General features: G+C 39.2%; 1 long non-coding RNA gene across 3 annotated transcripts in view; it reads left to right on the forward strand.

Moving 5' to 3' along the window:
• Positions 1–19,073, forward strand: part of LOC114052501 — a 62,787-nt gene that overhangs the window by 29,664 nt on the left and 14,050 nt on the right. The window contains exons 2-7 of one of the 3 annotated variants that reach the window (XR_003570250.1): positions 946–1,105; positions 1,273–1,376; positions 1,699–1,763; positions 2,766–2,884; positions 3,098–3,256; positions 4,827–4,913. This is a non-coding gene — a long non-coding RNA (uncharacterized LOC114052501). Of the gene's footprint in view, positions 1–945; positions 1,106–1,272; positions 1,377–1,698; positions 1,764–2,765; positions 2,885–3,097; positions 3,257–4,826; positions 4,914–19,073 lie in introns of those variants that run through there. The other 2 variants (XR_003570252.1, XR_003570251.1) reach the window with 2 other exon arrangements.

Raw genomic sequence — 19,073 nt, forward strand, 5'->3', positions numbered from 1 at the left:
GGGGACCAATATACCCATGGACAGTTAACCCTGAAATGTGTGTTTCACCAGGAATTTTTCTTTGGGACCCATTTTTCCTTCTTTTGGCCTGCAACTTCATGTCATGAGACTATGGCTGGTCTCAAAGGCTTCTGGTTTGAATAGATAAGATCAAATCTGCCCTGGAAAAAGGATGACTTTCCTCCCCTTCCTTGGCCCCCAGTAGCTTTAGAAAATAGTACTCTTGCTACATACTAGTTGCCAGGGAGCATACAAAGGCTATGTTAGAAAGATCCCACGATCTCTGATCTCATCTTTTTTGCTACATGCATTAGGGAGGGAGGTTGGAGGCCCCAGGGAGCATGAGATTGGGAGATAGGAAAGTAGGAAAATTGCATTCCAGGAAGTAAAGAGAATCGAGAACCCTGAGGCCTATCTGTCAGAGAGAGCCCTGAGGATGCTGAATGGGAGAATAAGCCAACCCAGTTGGTATTTATTGAGTGTGTGCCACGTGGCTATCATGGGCTAGGTTGCGTGGAAGAGTCAGGAACCCCAAACTTGTCTGTTCCTCTTTGTCATCCAATCCTTGTTGCTGATGAAAGGTGGGGGGAGGATTGCGCAAACAAGGAACCATGCCTGGTTGTTTACAGGCAAGGAGACACAGGATGAACACCTGGGTGATTAATTTATTCATGTTAAATTAAAAAGGGATGATGTGATGGTGGACCTAAGGCCTCCACAAGTAGCAATGGGAGGAAATCGGTGAGAGACAAAGAGAGAGAGAGAAAGAGAGAGAGAGAGAGAGAAAGAGAGAGAGAAAGAGAGTTAGAGAGAGAGAGAGAAAGAGAGAGAGAAAGAGAGAGAGAGAGAGAGAGAGAGAGAGAGAGAGGGGGGGGGAGGGAGGGAGCGAAAGAGAGAGGGTGAGAGGAGATGTTTATGTGATGTCCTTTCTTTCCTTACTTCCAGAAGCTGTGACTTGGTCCCTAAGGGAGAAGGAAAGCCACAGCAAACTCTAAATAAACAGCTTCCACAGCCCGAGATTTCTCCCAGACCCCCTGATGAAAGGAGCCGGGTTGGAACAGAGGCTGGGAGGAGCCCAGTTAATATATGACAGTCATTATCAGAGGTGAGCAGGTCATTTTTAATTTCAGGAAGCAGTAGGGAACAGGGTCTCCCCACTCTCCCCCCCCCACCCCAGCTGCTAGTGATTTATTGATGTACAAGGAGGCTGCCCACACATGAGAAGCTGGGCTGCAGGAAGGAGGTTTTATTTTGTTTTGTTTTGTTTCTCAGGGATTTTGGTGCTGCTGGAAAGCTATAGCGGACAACACTCAGAAAATGGACAGAAGGAAAAATTAGTAGCCTGAAGTGGGCCTAGCTCTTCCTCTTCTCTGTTGGTGCATCCATACATTCCTGGTGACATCTTCTCCTATGGAAACACCTTCAGTCATAGTCTAGAACAGGGGTTCTTAACCCGGGGTCCAAGACCTCCTTAAGGGGCCCACGGGTGGGCTTCAGGGGAGTCTATGAACTTGGATGGGAAAAAATACATCTTTATTTCAAAATAATAGGTTTCCTCCATAATCCTATCTATTTTATTTTATTGGGGGGGGGGCAGGCAGCAGGCTGGCAACAAGCATTTATTTTGTTAAATAATAAAAACTATTGATTTTTACAACAAACCTTGCAACTTACAGATTTTATTTTAAACATTTAAAGCTTTCATCTGAGAAGGGGATCATCGGCTTCGCCAGACTGATGAAGAGGTCCACGACACCAGAGAGGTTAGGAACCTTGGTCAAGAGGTCCTGTCGTCCCTAGGATGACGTTATCACACGTTACACAGGAAATGCATAGTGGTTTATTCTTCATGGTTCCCAGGCCTGGGGTATGCTCGATAATAAAACAAACAGAATGGAAATGATTCATTCTGATAAACAAGATCATTATATAAGGAACAGTGTGTTGTAGTGGAAACCACAGTTTTATAATGATGGGCAAGTCACCTGCCCTCTGTTGGCCTCAGTTTCTTCAACTGTAAAATGAGGACGTTAGGCTAGACAGCCTCTCAACTTCTTACAGTTCTAAAATTCTATATTCTACATTGAATATATACAAAAATGATAGTGGGAGGACAATTTCTCAGATCCCTGAGCCAAATAACGCTTTATCTTAAAGTTTCAAACTTAAATTTTTAAAATTAAAATTTCAAATCTGCTGACGGTTTTCAATCCTGCGACCTCCTGTGGTTCAGTCAACCACTGAGAGACCGCAGTAATATGGACAGAGGAGAAACAAAGTGTGACGAGCTTTGGAAGCAGGGAATGCAGGAGCCAACTCTACTGGTCCCTGGGAGCCAATTGTTAAATTTTCATTGTGAGTAGCAATGCATCAGAAATTGGCAAATGCTCCAAATTAGGACCTGATTTGATTTTTTGTTGATTTCTAGACTTATAAGAGGGCAGTTAGGCAGTGCAGTGGATAGAGTGCTGGGCCTGGAGTCAGGAAGAGTTATCTGGCCTCAAATCTGGCCTCAGACTCTTACTAACTGTGCCATCCTGGGCGAGTTATTTAACCCTGTTTGCCTCAGTTTCTTCATCTGTAAAATGTGCTGGAAAAGAAAAATGGCAAACCACTCCAGTATCTTTGCCAAGAAAACCCCATATGGGGTCACAAAGAGTTGGACAGAACTGAAAACAACTGAACAGCAACAGACTTATGAAAGTGATGAGGAAAATGTTAATAATAGACTTAAAAGGATGTTCTGTGTACATTTTTCTTCCCAGAGAACAAGCTGTTAAACATTTATCAACACATCCCTATGTAAAAGGCTGTGGAAGCAGTATGGGGCAATGAATATCATACTATCCACCATGAGTGATGGGTCTGGTATCAAAAGATCCAGGTACACATCCTGGCTTTCCAACTTAGTACCTTCTTGACCTTGGGCCTTGGACCTGTTTCTTTGTAAAATGAGAGGACTGCATTAAATGACCTCTAAAGTCCCTTCCAAATCCAAACCTATGATCTCTATTCTTTCCAAATGATTGTTGTATGACTGAGCTCCAGGTCCAGGTCCAAACTGTTGAAACAAAACTAATATTCAACCTTTTTTCAGAAAGCCAGGCTCCAGGAGCCGATGTTCTACCTTAATTGTACCTATTGGGGACAGGAAAGGAAGATAAACCATATTCTGTCACATCCACTAGACAAACCACTGCATTTAAAGTAAGAAGACTTACACATCCCATCAGAGGAGAATGAGGACTACCACTGGGTGAGTTGTGGCCTTCCCCTATTGCATACCAGGATTCAGTCCTGGATGGCAGCTCATAATCTAACATGATACAGTGGAAAGAATAATAGATTTGGATTCAGAGCATCTGGGTTCAGATCCTGATTCTTCCATTTTTATATATGTGACCTTGGATAAGTCACTTAACCCCTTTGGCTCTCAGTTTCCTTATCTGTAAAATGGGTGTGTGTGTGAACTAGAGGGCCTCAAAGACTCCTTCCAACCCTAAATCTATGATCTTTTCATCTATGACCTGTAGTCAGCTCCTCTGAACACCACCTTCTCTTATTGCATTTGTTAAAATGTAAGCTCTTTGAGGGCAGGGGCTGTTTTTGCTTTTTCTTTGTACTCCAGCACAGTACTTGGGCAGGTTATATACTTAATAAAGGCTTGAGGATTGATTGATTGATAGGTTGGGGCTAGTCCAGGGGACTTAGCTTTAGCCTCACTTTACTAAAACTTCTCAAATCCCTATACCCTAACTCAAGACACTAAACCCATCTCCCTTCCTCTGCCCCTGCCACAAATCCAGGTATCACTGTCTGGCAACTACCTCCCTGTCCCCACACACTCCAGACCATAAACACAGGTTTTATTCAGAAAGAGCAATTCAATTCAGTTTGGGAAATATTAGGTACCTTAAGATGTACAAAGCTTTGTTCTAAGCACTAGAGAGATGTGGGTATGGGTAGGTATCTATGGATGTATATGTGTGTGCATATATGTGGTGTGACACATGTACATGCATATATACATGTATATATGTCTCTATACATACATATATGTCCCTATATATCTATATCATAGGATCTGCTCTTTAAGAACTTATAATTTAAAGTGAGTGGGAGAACAAATGCACAAATAATTATAATACAAGAGAGAATAAGGTCATCACAAAGAGTTCTAGCTAATGTATTATGAAACATCTGAGAAAGGAGATAACTTTCACCTGAAGTTAGGGCAGGGCAGAGCAGGGGAAGTCAGATCCGAGAAGGTTTCATTTATACAATTATACAAGCACGATCATAGCTTTTAGAGATAGAAAGGACCTCAGAGGTCATCATAGCCAACCCCCTTATTTTACAGATGAAGAAACCAAAACACTGAGTGAAATGACTTGTCTGTGGTACTCAGCTCTTACTCATCTGAGGGACCATTAGAACTGAGCCTTTTTGGATTCTAGGTCCATCACTCCCTCTACTTTCCCATGGTCAAGACTTGAAGGAAGCAAGGCATGTCAACAGAAATGGGGAAATGAAAAGAAATAGTCCATTCCCCACATGGGAGCCATGGCGTGAGCAAAGGCAAGAAAGTGAACCTTTCCTACTAACCCCCAGCTCCCAGTTCACAAGAGATGCCACCATTCTTTATACCCCAGGTCAATAAAGGCAGGCAAGTGATTTCCTAAAGCGAACACAGACAGCACCATAACCAGCAACCCTCACTGAGTCGAAGCCAGGGCCTTCCTGGGTCAGGCAGACGTCTCTTACTGCCATTATCTTTCCCCAACGATCCAACTCAGACTGAACAGATATTGCCTGTTTCCAAGCAGATTGTTGATCTGTCGTCCTGGCAAACATTTTATGGGCCTTTTGCTGAGTGGATGAAGAAGGTGCCGATTTTTTAGAAGCCCATGCCAGAAAGTGAGTAATCGTTCAATGTCCTTCCAGAGAAAACCCTACACTAGCAAGCTCAGACAGAAAGTGGAGTCAGGGACATGTAGGGATTTGCCCCAGGCCCTGTGCACTGAACTTGCCCTGTTGATTACACAGCCAGCTGGAAGCTAAGGGGAAGACCCTTGGAACTAAGCCACTTGTCTCTCTGAAATGCTCCATTTTTTTTTTAATCAGAAAAATCATTGGGAGAATTTTAGAGTTGGAAGGAATATCCTTAGGGGTCATCTAGAGCACCGTCCCACCCATTCTGGACATCCTATCTATGGCTTCCCTGAATGACAGGCACTTAGCTTCATACCAAGTAGGGAGATTGCTGTTTGCTTTTAGGAGAGTTTTCTAGGGTTTTTGAGCTCTGGCACAGGTCATGACAGGCATAGTTTCAGGAGTCCTTTACAATGTTGCCTCCAACCTACCTTTCCTTCCTTATTCTACATCACTCCCCTTCACATATAGTTTAGCTAAACTATATTTCTTGTGGATCCTTACAAACAACTTTCTGTCTCCCATCTTTGTATCTTTTCCCAGTCTATCTGTCCCTCATGCTAAAATTCACTCCTTCCTCCCCTCCACCTCTTACTATTTTCCTTCAAAACTCAGTCCAGATACCACCTCCTATATGAGGCCTTTCCTGATCCCCTGAGGCTAACACTTCTCCCTACTTTGTTTTATTTTGTACATAATTATATTGCGTATATATGTTGTTTCCTATGATAGAATGCAGGCTCCTTGAAGACAAAACCTACTTTGTTTGTTGTTTTGTTTTGAGACCTCCTGTCCCAGGATCCTAGCTCCTCCCTAATGCCGACCCAGTGTTTTGCTCGAAGTAGACTCTTAATAAATGGTAGTGGAATAAATACAAGGAGTCTAATGGCTCATTTGGGTGTGACTGGTCATCACTGTAAAAAGCTATTTGCAGAGAATGATATCTAAATCCTTTGACAGACCTTGTATTATTATCCCCATTTTCCAGAGGAGGAAGATGAGGCTCTGGGAGAGGACTTAACTTGCTTGTGAGCCTGCAGCGAGGACTGTCTTTGCCTTTCTTAGAATGTGCAGTGCTTAGCTCTGTACACATAGTTAGTAGTTAATAAATGTTTATTATTAATAATCAAAATTGACATTTATGTAAGCACTTCTTATGTGCCAGGCACTGTAGTAAAGGCACTGTGTAAAGGCACTAAGTGTTTTATAATTATTATTTCTTCCTCACAACAGCCCTGGGAGATAGGTGCTATTATTATTCCCATTTTACAGATGAGCAAATTGAGGCAAACAGAGGTAAAGTAACTTGTCAAGGGTCACACAGCTAGTAAATATTTGAGGTCGAATTTGAACTCAGGTCTTCCTGACTCTAGGCTCTACCTATTGTGTTACCTAGCTGCCCCAAATTGACTGACACTGAAAATTCAACAATTGACTCTCATGAGCTGATATGAGCTGGCTCCAGCATGCCCTTCCTGAAAGATGATTGTTCCCAAACACGAAAAACATTGTTACCTATTTGATGAATTTGTGGTAGAGATACTATAGAAAAAGGCATAGAATGCTCTCAAGGCCATGAACTCCCTCAAGTTCTAATTCATCCCAATTAGCTAAAAATAATCATAGTTATTATTCATATAGTGTTTTTAATTTTGCAAAGCATTTGTGTTATCTCCTTTGATCTCATGGAATCACAGAATGCCAGAGCTAGAATCGCTTTTTAAAGTCTAGAAATCAACAAATAGTACATTAAGCCTGATTTGCAGTATTAGCAAATTTCAGAGGAATAAATGCTGATATTTAATTCTACTTGAGAGCTAGTATAAGCTGGCTCTCTGCACACCCTTGAAGTCTGGGCAAGGTACTCAACCTCTCAAGCCTCAGTTTCTGCATCCGTAAAATGGGAATGATAATAGCAGCTATCTCCCAGAGTTTCTGTGAAGATCAAATCAGATAACACGTATTGCAAACGGTAAAATGCTCTATAAATGTGAACTTACTATTACCATGGGATTTTAGAGTTGTGAGGGACCTCAGAGATCTAGTCCAACCCCCTTACTTTAGGACCTTGTCTTTTTCATCTAGCTCTCTAGGACAAAGGGAAGAAAAATCCAGAGTGTGAAGCATTGGGAGTTCAAGTAGCTTTGTTTCAGGCAGTGTGTGCTGCTGTGTCTTACAACTTTCTGCTTGATGAGCTTTGGAACTCATGCTATTTACTTTTCCCATGCTGCCTACAAGTCATTCCCAAGAGGGATATGGCATAAAAAGTGCAGAGTGAGCCCGAGGAACTTGCATGGTCCACTGGCCGTGTTGAAAGCTGGAAAACAGATCACTCACTTTGCAATTTGGGTGGATTTTTGGCTGTATGGACAGAGACTGCAAAAAATCTATGTAATGTAATAAATCTATGTAATGTACATATATACACATGTGTAATATATCTAACATTTAGCCTGCAAAGTCTATGCAATGCACACATGTATATACACATATGTAATATATAAATCTTAGCCTGCAAAAGTCTATATAATGTCCATGTGTATGTATATATATAATATACATAGCTTGCAAAAGTCCATGTAATATATATGTACACACATTCCATATATCTAAAACTTAGTCTACAAAGTATATATAATGTATGTATACACATGTGTAATAACTCTAAAACTTAGCTTTCAAAAGTCTATATAATATATATGTATGTATATATTCATGATATATTTGTATATAAAACATAGCCTGCAAAAGTCTGTGTAATGCATGTATGTATACATACATACATAATATATTTAAAACTTAGCCTGCAAAGTCTATGTGATATATGTATATACTCTTATGTGTGTGTAACTTAGCCTATAAAAGTATGCATATCATATATGTGTATACATTTATATTTTATATACTTTATATATAAAACAATCTGCAAACCTATGTATAATGTGTATATGTATATATACACATATATAACTTGCAAAAGTATATAATACATGTATGAATATGTGTATACTTATATTTATATGTATTCATATTTGTAGTACATATAAAACTTAACATGCAAATGGATGTATAATTTATATATATATACACATACAGTAGCACTATCATACAACATATTACATATACTATGTATTATATCTATAGTAATGGATATATCACAGTACTTAAGATTTAACATAGATACTTAAATGTATATATGCACATACATAGACACATGTGCATATACATATACATAAATTTACATTCATACATGTGTATATACACACACATGTACACACATATATAATCTGTGTAAAATATGGAATGCTACAATAATTTAGAAATCATCCTCCCTGAGTATGGCAGATGTACCAAGATAGGTATTTCATGCTATGCAGGTTTGTGGAATTTCTTGATTTTTTTTCTAAGTGTGTCTTGACTGTAGGTAAAAGATCCAGTCAGAGCTGAGGGCAATTGTCTAATTCTTCCTCCTCAGGTTTCTTCTTGTTTCCTGCCTGATTTCAGGCAGGCCAAGGTGGGGGTTTGTCCAACTCCTTCCTTTGCTTAGAGGCCAATAAACGTTAACATTTGGTTTGGATGGAAGGCTTACAAAAAAAAAAAAGTTACATCTCTAATCTAAGGAAATCCATTTCTTGTAAGTTTTGACCCTTTTCCAGTTCCTACATTGGGACAAACTGATAGGACCATAGAGCTTGAGGTAGAGGGGAGCTCTCAGGCCATCTAATCCGCCCCACCCCTCATTTTACAGATAAGGAAACCAATGACCAGGTGGGTAAAGCGATATGCCCAAAGTCACATAGGCAGCTAATGTCAGAGGGCATCCTCTGATGCCACACCTTGTTCTTCTGAACCACCCTGCCTACCCATCAGAGTTTTTCTTATGGAATTAGAAGAAACTGATGTGAAACCTCAGTATAAAAATTCATTTGAGCTGAGACTCATGTTGCCATGCTTTATTTGCTGATATTAATTTAAATATAAAGATCTACAAATGAAGTTTAGTTTTACATATTGATATTCAGTGTTAAGTTTTTAATAAGAACTTTCTTTAAAGTTACATTGGGATGGTCATAAAAGATGTGCTAGCACTGGATGAGTGGTTGGTGGTTACCCAGTTTGGGATCACACTAATTTCTTTAAGTTTTTGTTTTTGTTTTTGTACCACCTTTATTTCTCACTATATCCCTCTTCTTTACTCTACCCTCCCCAGTGAGCCATCCTTTGTAACAAAGAAGAAAAAGAAAGGAAAAAGCAATTCAGCAAAACCAACAAATCCATCAATTGTGTCTGACAATGTATATAGCAATTCATATCAGTAGTCCCTCACCTCTGCACAAAAGGGAAGGAGTTGCATTTTCTCAAATCTTTTTCAGGGTCATGCTTGCAGATCAGCTCATTTCTGCAGAGCCTCTCTTTAAGAGACTGAGACATCATGGGGAGGGATGGTTTTGTCCTAGAGCATTTTATCTGGCTGTCATTAATACCTCCCCTTCCTTCTTATGAATGGCATGTTGACCAGCAGCAATACATTTTTTCCCATTTGCCAACAATTCTGTCTCCAGTAAGAGGGTAAGTGATTTGGGGGTAAAGACTATGGCTTATACAGCACTTTGCAATAAGAGGAGTGTCGTTTGACGTTATCCCTTAAATTATAGCTTTTTGTATATAAAGAAAATAAGATTTACAGCTGAACAGTACTAATATTCTCCTTTTACAAAGGGGGAAACTGAGGTTCAGAGAGTGCAAATGGTTTTTACAAAGTCACAAAATTAGCAAGTATCTGATCTGGGATTCAAACTCAGGTCCTTTAACTCCAAATTCAAAATTCTTTTCACTAGACTAGGTGTCCTTTCCTAGGTAGGTGATGAACATATCCAGTATTATTGATTGGGTATGTATGAACATATTCCTCTCACAAGCTTTGTGGCATAGTGGAAATCATAATGAGCCTAGAGGTTCGATTGTCTCCTTTAAGACTAGTTATGTGACCATGGCCAAACCATTTATCTTCTTTGAGTCTCAGTTTCCTCCTCTGTAAAATAGGAATTAGCAACAGTATCGTGTCACTTTCATAGAGAGCTGGAAGAGTGACAAGAGCTAAGCTGAACTCCTGGCTCTGACTTAAGTTCACTCATTAAATTTTATATGACCTTCATCAGTGAAACAAAGGGGCTGTATTTCTAAGGTTCCTTCCGGCTCCAACAGTAGAAACATAGAAGTTAACACTGAGTGAGAAGTCAGAAGACCTAAGCTCAAGACCCAACTCTCCTATTGGCTTTTTCTAACTCCTTTGGCAAGTTATGGTAGGACGTGAACAGTGGTGTACTGACATGTTTAACAACAGGCTCTCCAACAGGATAATGTACACATAATATACCTTAAAAATTTTTTGGAGGCAATTAGGGTTAAGTGAGTTGTCTAGGGTCACACAGCTAGTAAGTGTCTGAGGCCAAATTTGAACTCAGTTCCTAGGGATTCCAGGGCCAGTGATCTATCTACTATGCCACCTAGCTGCTCCATAATATACTTTTAAGTTTTATCTGAACTACTAACATTTTCTCTCTCATTTTTTTTAAGTCTAGAAATCAACCAAACAATAAATCAAGCCCTGATCTGTTGTGTTTGCAATTTGTGAAATGTAAATGTTCACACTAAAAACTTAACAACCAGCTCTCTAGAGCTGGTATGAGCTGGCTCCAGCACTCCCCTAGATGTGAGTAGGATTCAAATTCATGTCTCCCCAGTACAAACCCAGTCCTCTTGCCATCACCTCGCTTTAATTCTAGAGTGGAGAATCATTTCTTTGAATGGCAATTGTTTAATGAAACAACTGCATCAGGAACACACTTCAACTAAACCCCAGAGAGCTAAGCCCCAGAGTAAAGGGCTATCAGTGAGCTGTGTTTGAATGACAGGATTTCCACACTCCCCCAGAAAGCTGAGTTCCCCACTGTGGCAGACTCCTTTTTATAGCCTCTGGATCCACCCTAATGAGCAATTAACCCCAGCTGAGCACAGCCTCTGGTAGTCATGCCTCCCAGAGAAGACACCTGCTCAGGGTTTTCTCCTTGAGCAGAGGATAAACTCTGATGCTAACTACAGGGTGGGTCTCACTCCATCTCCTTCCCTCATCACTGGGTGGGATAGCTCTTCAAGTCTTAATGAGAGAAAGGAAGCAATCCCCATGAGGTACTGCTAATCTCAAACAAAGAAGGAACCCAGGTTTCCTTTCAAAAATGCATTCTAGGGGCAGCTAGGTGGCTAGAGCACCGGCCCTGGATTCAGGAGGACCTGAGTTCAAATTCGGACTCAGACACATAACACTTACTAGCTGTGTGACCCTGGGCAAGTGACTTAACCCCATTGCCTAGCCAAAAAACAAACAAACAAACAAACAAAAACCAAAACAACAAAAATGCATTCTAAACCTTGGGAGGGAAAGAGTGAGGGTGAATACTTGTGTTAGAGATGAGAGGGTAAGATAATAGTCACTGCCCACAGACATTTACAATATAATTGCAAGCCTCATATCAGAGCTCCTTACATACACGAAGGACCCAGGTATAGTTTAGGGAACTTCTCATTTCTCTAGCTCATTAGCCCCACTCAAGATAATTTGGGAACTTCATTATCTGACATTACCACCACCACCCCAGGATATAGTAACCATTTCCCCTTATAAGCACACAGGTTGGCAAGGCATAAGCAAGTTTATTTGTAGGTCAAGTGAAACAAACATATATCAGGCCTTGGACCAGGGCCCATTGAAAATAATATCATCCATCCATGGGAAACTCTTCTCCAGAGGCCTGTGTCACTTGAAGTATTGCCCTGGGTAGATCTGGGCATACCTATGAGGTTGCTTTATCATGCCAGTAGTTCTCTTCATAGTCCCTCTGTCTGCCTGTGAAGTATTTCCTTTCTTCTAGTACATGCCTCTAACAGCTCTCAGTAGATGTTTCTGGTTACTGCTCTGCTTAAAAGCTACCTGTTTAAAGTCTTACCTAAAGTGATGCAACCAGGGCTTTTCCCCAAGGGAACTGAAATTTAGAGAACATGACATTTCATACATGCATTCCTCCAGAAGCATAGAAAAACAGAGCTTAGAACCTAGTTAGCAAGATTAATTAGCTAAAATAGGAAGATACCAGATGGTGCACATTGTTAATAACATCTGTCTGTGAGCCACTGTAGTCACTAATCTCCTCTCCTCCTCAACAAAGTTTGTCTTAATTAATTCTTGTATTACAGTATTTTCCTATCATAGGATCATAGATTGAGAGCTGGAAGGGACCTTGGAGGGCATCTAATCCAATCCTCCCATTTTTCAGATGGGGAAACTGAGAGATGAAATGACTAGTTCATATAAGTAGTAAATGGCAGAATGAGAGAAAGGAAACAATCCCCATGAGGTACTGCTACCATCCTTCATTAGTTTTGTAGCAAGTCCTTCAAGCAGTTCCCCATAACTTCCATCAGATGGCAGTCATTCCCTTTCTCAGGGGACCAGATCACTATTGTTGGGAATCCCTGGCCCTCTGCATAACAGCTCAAAAGCATAGCTCCAGGTACTTTCTGAAATATTCTATTAGATATTGCAGTGCAGTGGATAGAGTGCTGAACCTGGAGTCAAGAAAAGCAGAGTACAAATCCAGCCAACAATACTTACTAGCTGTGTGACATTGGGCAAGTCACTTGACCTCTCTCAGCCTGTTTCCTCATCTATAAAATGGAGGTAATAATAGCACCTAGGTCCCAGGATTGTTGAGGATAAGACAAGAGAATATTTGTAAAACACTTTGCAAACTACTACTATATATGCTAGCTATATATGTTACTAACTAGCTACATATATTACTACTATACTAGCTACGTATATCACTAGCTATATCAATACTAGTTACATTTATAACTCAGTAAATAGGTTCTATCAATTTGTAAAGGAAAAAAAGTGAGAAGTGTAAGAGTAATTCCACAGTTTGGTGAATGTTACATGTTCATATACTCCCTAGGTAATAAGTAATATATTTTTTGGAAGTGTTTAATCAGGTGTGTGCTGGCAAATGTTTAACAACTGACTCTCTAGAAAAAAATATATACACAATACACTTTTAAGTTTAACTTTAATTATTAACACATTCTCTACCACTTTCTTAAGTCTAGACAATCAACAAAACAAATTGGTCCCTGATTAGTAGCATTTTCCAATATCTGAAATATAAATGTTCACATTGAAAATTTAACAATTGGCTTGTTAGCCAGTCTTAGCCAGCCCAGCACATCTATATATTCAGTCCACTTTGAATCACTCTATTTTGTGGTCCCCATGGTCCCATGCCTCACCCACAGAACCCAACAAAATGCAACTCTATATAACCCAACATAAAAATCAGTTTGTTGGGTTAAAACATTGTGTTAAGAAAGATATTATTAAATGTAAATTTCTTATTGTTGTTCATTTGTTTCTGACTCTTTCTGACCCAATTTGGGGTTTTCCTGTCAAAGATACTGGAGTGGTTGACCATTTCCTTCTCCAGTTCATTTTACAGATGAGGAAACTGAGGCAAACAGAGTTAAGTGACTTGCCTAGGGTCACACAGCTAGTAAGTGATTGAGGCCAAATTTGAACTTAGGTCTTCCTGACTCCAGACCCAGTGCTTTATCCACTGTGCCACCTAGTTACTAAATATGTTACGTCAATTTGATTCAATTCAACAAGCATTTAAAGAACCTATTATATGCAAGGCATCATAGATTCTGAGGATATAAAAAGAAAAACAAAAGATTAGTTCTTGCCTTCAAGGAGATTAAATTCTACCAGGAAGTATAATATATAAACAGATAAGCAAACCAGAGCTAAGACGGACCTAAGCGATCATCTAGTCTAGGGGTTCTTAATTTGGGGGAATATGCATAAATTTCAAGGGGGTCTGTGAACTTGAGTGGGAAAAAATTGACATCTTTATTTCAATGCAATTAGTTTCCTTTGAAATCCCATGTATTTTATTTTATGCATTTAAAAACATTATTCTGAGGAGTCCCTAGGCTACACCAGACTGCCAAAGGGATCTATAACACACCAAAAAGGTTAAGACCCCTGGCTCTAGTACAGACCATTGTACAGACCAGGAAACTAAGGCACTGGAATTTGAAATTGTTCAAAGTCAGACAATAAGCTAGTGGTAGAGATGAAACTATATTACCCAAGTGTCCTGTTTCTCAGTTCACTATCATTGCCATTGGGCTTTGATGTCATTCCTTTGGCTCTTTGGTATGAAATAGTGAATCTAATGGATGTATGACGCATCAAAAGTTAAGAACCCTGAATGTAGAAGAATCCACCCATTAGACTTCACTATTTCATGCCAAAGAGACAAAGGAACAGTGACAGAACCCAATGGCAAGCACGGTGAAGTGCGAGACAGGACGCTTGGGTTGTACAGTTCCATCTCTGTCACTAGTTTTCTCTCTGACTTTGAACAAACTGTTTCAGATTCCAGTGTCTTCATTTCCTTGTCTGCACAATGTAAGGACTTGTTGACTGACTGATTAGTAGGAAGAGAGGAAAGAGTAGGGGCTTAAATCTTTTAGGATAGAAGGAAATTCATTTACAGAGAACTTGATTGTGAAATGCCAGGAATCAAGAACCATTTGGGAACATAAAATGGAAGACCCAATATATCTGAGAACAGGAGGACTTTTTAAAAAAAATTTTGAGTTTATGTTCTAAAATTTTATAACATATGTTTACATGTCCTTATCTACAAAATGGCCATGAAATTTTTGTGTTATCTATAGATTTGCTGTGAGGAAAGTGATTTGTAAACCTTAAAGCCTAGAGAAATGTGAGTTATGATTATTATTTAGTATGGAGAAAGACTGAATGAAATCTATTAAAAAGCAAGATTAGATTCAGGTCTAAGTATAGTAGTTCAATAGTATAATTTGAAGGGGACTGAAAATCCTCTCCTCTCTACTTAAGTGTCTTCTCTACTATTTCTGAAATGCCCAACACAAAAATCAGTTTGTTAGGTCATGATATTATGTTAAGAAAGACTTTATTAAATGTAAATATGTTACTTCAATTGGATTCAACAAGCCTTTAAAGGACCTACTATGGGCAAGGCATCATAGGTTCTGAAGATATAAAAAGAAAAACAAAACATTTTCCCCCTAACTTCAAGGAGATTACATTCAACAAGGGGCATAATATACAAATAGATGAGTAAATTCAAGATAACTTGAAGAGGGAGAGAATACTAAAAATTAGGAAAAAGAGGGAAGACTTTCTGTGGGAGGTGGCATCTGTAGGAAGCACATTAAAGAAGACTAAGTATTCTCAGAGGTGGATGTAAGGAGAGTTTGTTCCAGGAACAGAGGATAACTGGAGCAAAAGGCATAGAGATGGAGACAGAATATTGTGTTTGGGGAGCAGCAAGTCTGTCTATCTGGCTGGAATATAAAGAGGATGTAGGAGAGTGATATGAAATAAATTTGAAAAGGTAGTATAGAATCAGCTTATGAAATTCATGCCAAGCTGAGAAGTGTGTATTTTACCTGAGAAGCAATAGGGAACCATTGCAAATTCTTGAGTGGAGGAGTAACATGGTCAGATCTGTGTTTTCAGAAGATTTTTTTTGCAAATGTGTGTAAAATGGAAAGGGGAAAGACTAGAAGCAGAGAGACCAACTGAGAAACCATTGCCATAGTCCAGGAAAGATGGTGATAAGGGCTTAAGCCAGATTAGTGGACACATGAATAGAGAGAAGAAAATGGATTCAAGGGATATTGTGAAGGGAGTCTAGGGATATTTGGGTTCATAGTTACTTATTTATGTTAGCAGTTTCAGAAAGGAATAGCATCTCATTGAAAAGATGCAGCTTAGAAAGGAACCAAGTTATATTGGTCAGACAAAGACTATGAGGCAGGAGACCTAAGTTGTGGTCCTAGCTTTGCCATTAGCTAGTTCTATAATACTGACATATCACTCCTTATCTCTGGGTCTCAGTTTCCTTATATGTCAAATAAAAGTTTAGACTATATTGGTAGCTTCAATCTTCTTTGATGTAAGGATCCTTTTCAACATTAAAAAACACTTTTTTTTATTCTCCCATATGACAGTTGTCATATTTTTAGTATCTGTTGATAGAAAAAATGTGATGACAAAAGGCTCCCGTGAACTCAGTAATGTTTTTAAAAAAGAATTTGTGTATTAAAATTCACAACAGCATCTATTTGAAAAATAGAAATGTATATATGTGTGAGACATATTATTTATTCAGTCAACAGGAGGCATGTTTGCTTATTTATTGCGAATTACACTGCATATTTTGCTGGCTCTAAATAAAGGTTAAAAATGAGAATGCTTGGTGTGCATCTAGATTTTATGGACCCCTTGCAATAACTCCTTAGCCCGTAGTATAAGAATCAATGGTGTGAGGCAGCAAGGTACAGTGAAAAGGACACAAGCTATGGAGTCAGATTACTTGGGTTCAAATCTCTCCTCTGATTCTTAGTATCTCTGTGAATTTGGTTGAGTCACTCAAAATACCTTGGCCACTATATGGTACCGTGTATAGAGCACTGATTCTATCTTTGGGAAGACCTAGGAGCAGCGAGGTGGTTCAGCAGGTGGAGCACTGGGCATGGAATCTGGAAAACTAATCTTCCAGAGTTCAAATCCAGCCTCAGACACTTAACTAGTTGTGATTCTGGGCAAGTCACTTAACCCTGTTTGCCTCAGTTTCCACATCTGAGCTGGAGAACCATTCCAGTGTCTTTCCCAAACCCCAAATGAGGGCATGAAGAGCTGGACACGACTGAAACAAATGAACAACCAAAGTTTCACTATCCGACCCTGGGCAGGTAATTTAAACTGTCTCCCTCAGTTTCCTCATCTGAAAAATGGGAATAATAATAGCATCTACCTCTCAGGGTTGTTGATCAAATGAGGTAATAATTGTAAAGTGTTTTGCAAGCCTTAGTGTGCTAAATTATTATTATCATTATTTTGATGTGTGTTATATATGGTTGGACTAGATGACTTCTGAGGTGCCTTCTAGCTTTAGAGTTAGGTGACTATAAGCTCTGCAAGGTCCCTTCCACCTCTAATTCTGTATTTGCACAATGCCTCTTAAGAACCAGGAGAAGGAAGGTGATTTGCATATGTCTCTGAGTTACCGTAAGCAACCATAATCATTAAAATTCTTTCTAAAGCGCTTCACAATTTACAAAGCATTTTTGTCACAACAACACTATAACATACCTAGTACAGCTATTATTGTCCCCATCCTATAGATGAGGGAACAAAAAAAGGTAAATTGATTTGCCAAAGGTCACAGAGTGAATAGAACACAGGGACTCGAATCTGGGTCTTTGGCAGGAGACCTAAGTTTTTTTCCATTGCATCATACTATTTCTTAGTACCATTGCTATTTTACTAGTAAAACTTGGAAAGAGCACTCTGGAAAGTCCTGTTGTAACCAGAAGAGTTTGCGGGGGGGTGGGTTCTGATTTTTTTTTTAACACTTTTATAAAAGAAAAGCTTGACAGTCAAAAACTAACATTTCCATTAAATTCAATTCAATAAATATGTATTAAGTATCTACTCAATTCCAGGCACTGTTCTAAGCACTGAGAACACACACACACACACACACACACACACACACACACACACACAAATCAAAAGAAAATCCCTGCCCTCAAGGAGCTTACAATCTAATGAACTTATATTTATTTTATCTATTATATCTATTTATTATATTATCTATCTATTTAATAATGGATCCTACATTTTCCATATAAAAAAGTCAGAGAAAGGGATTTGCACATAAAACCACAAAGCTGTAGTATACAGTTTGCTTTTTTGTCTGTTTGAAACTTTAATTGACCTCATTCAACACTTTTTGTCCATGTCTGCTTCTGGACTTCCTTTTATTCTCTTCTGTGTATTTTTACATGTTTCATTGATATCATTTTCTTTCTTTTCTTCTTTTTGCCATCTTGATGAGTACATTGCTGTATCACCTTGAATTTAAGGATAAGATTTTTCTCTCTTTGTGCCACTTCTCTCCCTCAAGGCACTCCTTTCGTCTCCCAGCTCTCTTCATTTTCAATGGCTGTGCCTTAGGCCTGGAATTCTCTTTCTCCTCACTTTTGCCTTCTGGCTTCCCTGGCTTCCTGAGTCTCAGCTAAAGTCCCACCTTCTGCAATCCCCCTTAATGCTCATGTCTTTCTTCTGTTATCATCTCCAATATATCCTGTATATATCTTGTTTGGGCATAGTTGACTGCCTGTGACCTCCTCAAGATCAGGGACTGTCTTTTGCCTTTTTTTATCCCCAACACTCAATGTAGTGCCTGGCATATAGTAAGTACTTAATAAATGTTTTCTGACCAACTGACTTCATATTCTGGCCTTTTTAATGTTTGTGGTGAGGAGTTCACTGGATCCTGGACACAAGTTTCTCCATGCTATCTTGCAGATGGAGGCACATTCCTAGCTTGAAAAAAAAAAATCAAATAAGGCCCTTATTTGACCATCATAGCTATTCAAATTTGATGGTGCTGTGCTGTGCTCCTGGACTCACAAGGGCTAATAAAATTGCCCACACATCTTTGTTTTTGAATTCTTGGAGGGACTAGGACTTCAAAATTTCCCTCAGGTCCACTAGGAACCCAGGAATCTGTCATTACCATGAGGTGATAGGATTAAAAACTGTGGAACATCCAATAATGCCCTTGGATTTTCTCCTCCATAAGAAAAGAAACATGCAGAAATTTTAAAGATGTATATTTTATTAATATATTTTGTTTTCACATTATCAACATTACTTCCAATATCTGACCTACCACTTTCTCTCTCTTCATCATTCAGGAATTAAATGCTACAAGGAGCACATCTTGGTTCTTTTCCTGGTCTACCCAGGCATTTTATAGAGAGGTTAATTGAGGTCCAGAGAAGTAAAGTAAGTTGCCTGAGGTCACACTGGTAATAGAACCAAGGCCTCAGTCTCCTAAGTCAGAGCTCTTTCCACTGTATTTCCTTGCCTTCTTTTATGATAACCATAGTAGTACAGATTCTTCCTTCCTGGATTCCATGGCCAAGCCAAAGAATTTTTTTTTTCTGGAAACCACAAT

Source organism: Vombatus ursinus, unplaced genomic scaffold (genome assembly GCF_900497805.2).
Source record: "Vombatus ursinus unplaced genomic scaffold, bare-nosed wombat genome assembly UNPS02014807.1, whole genome shotgun sequence".
NCBI lineage: Eukaryota > Metazoa > Chordata > Mammalia > Diprotodontia > Vombatidae > Vombatus > Vombatus ursinus.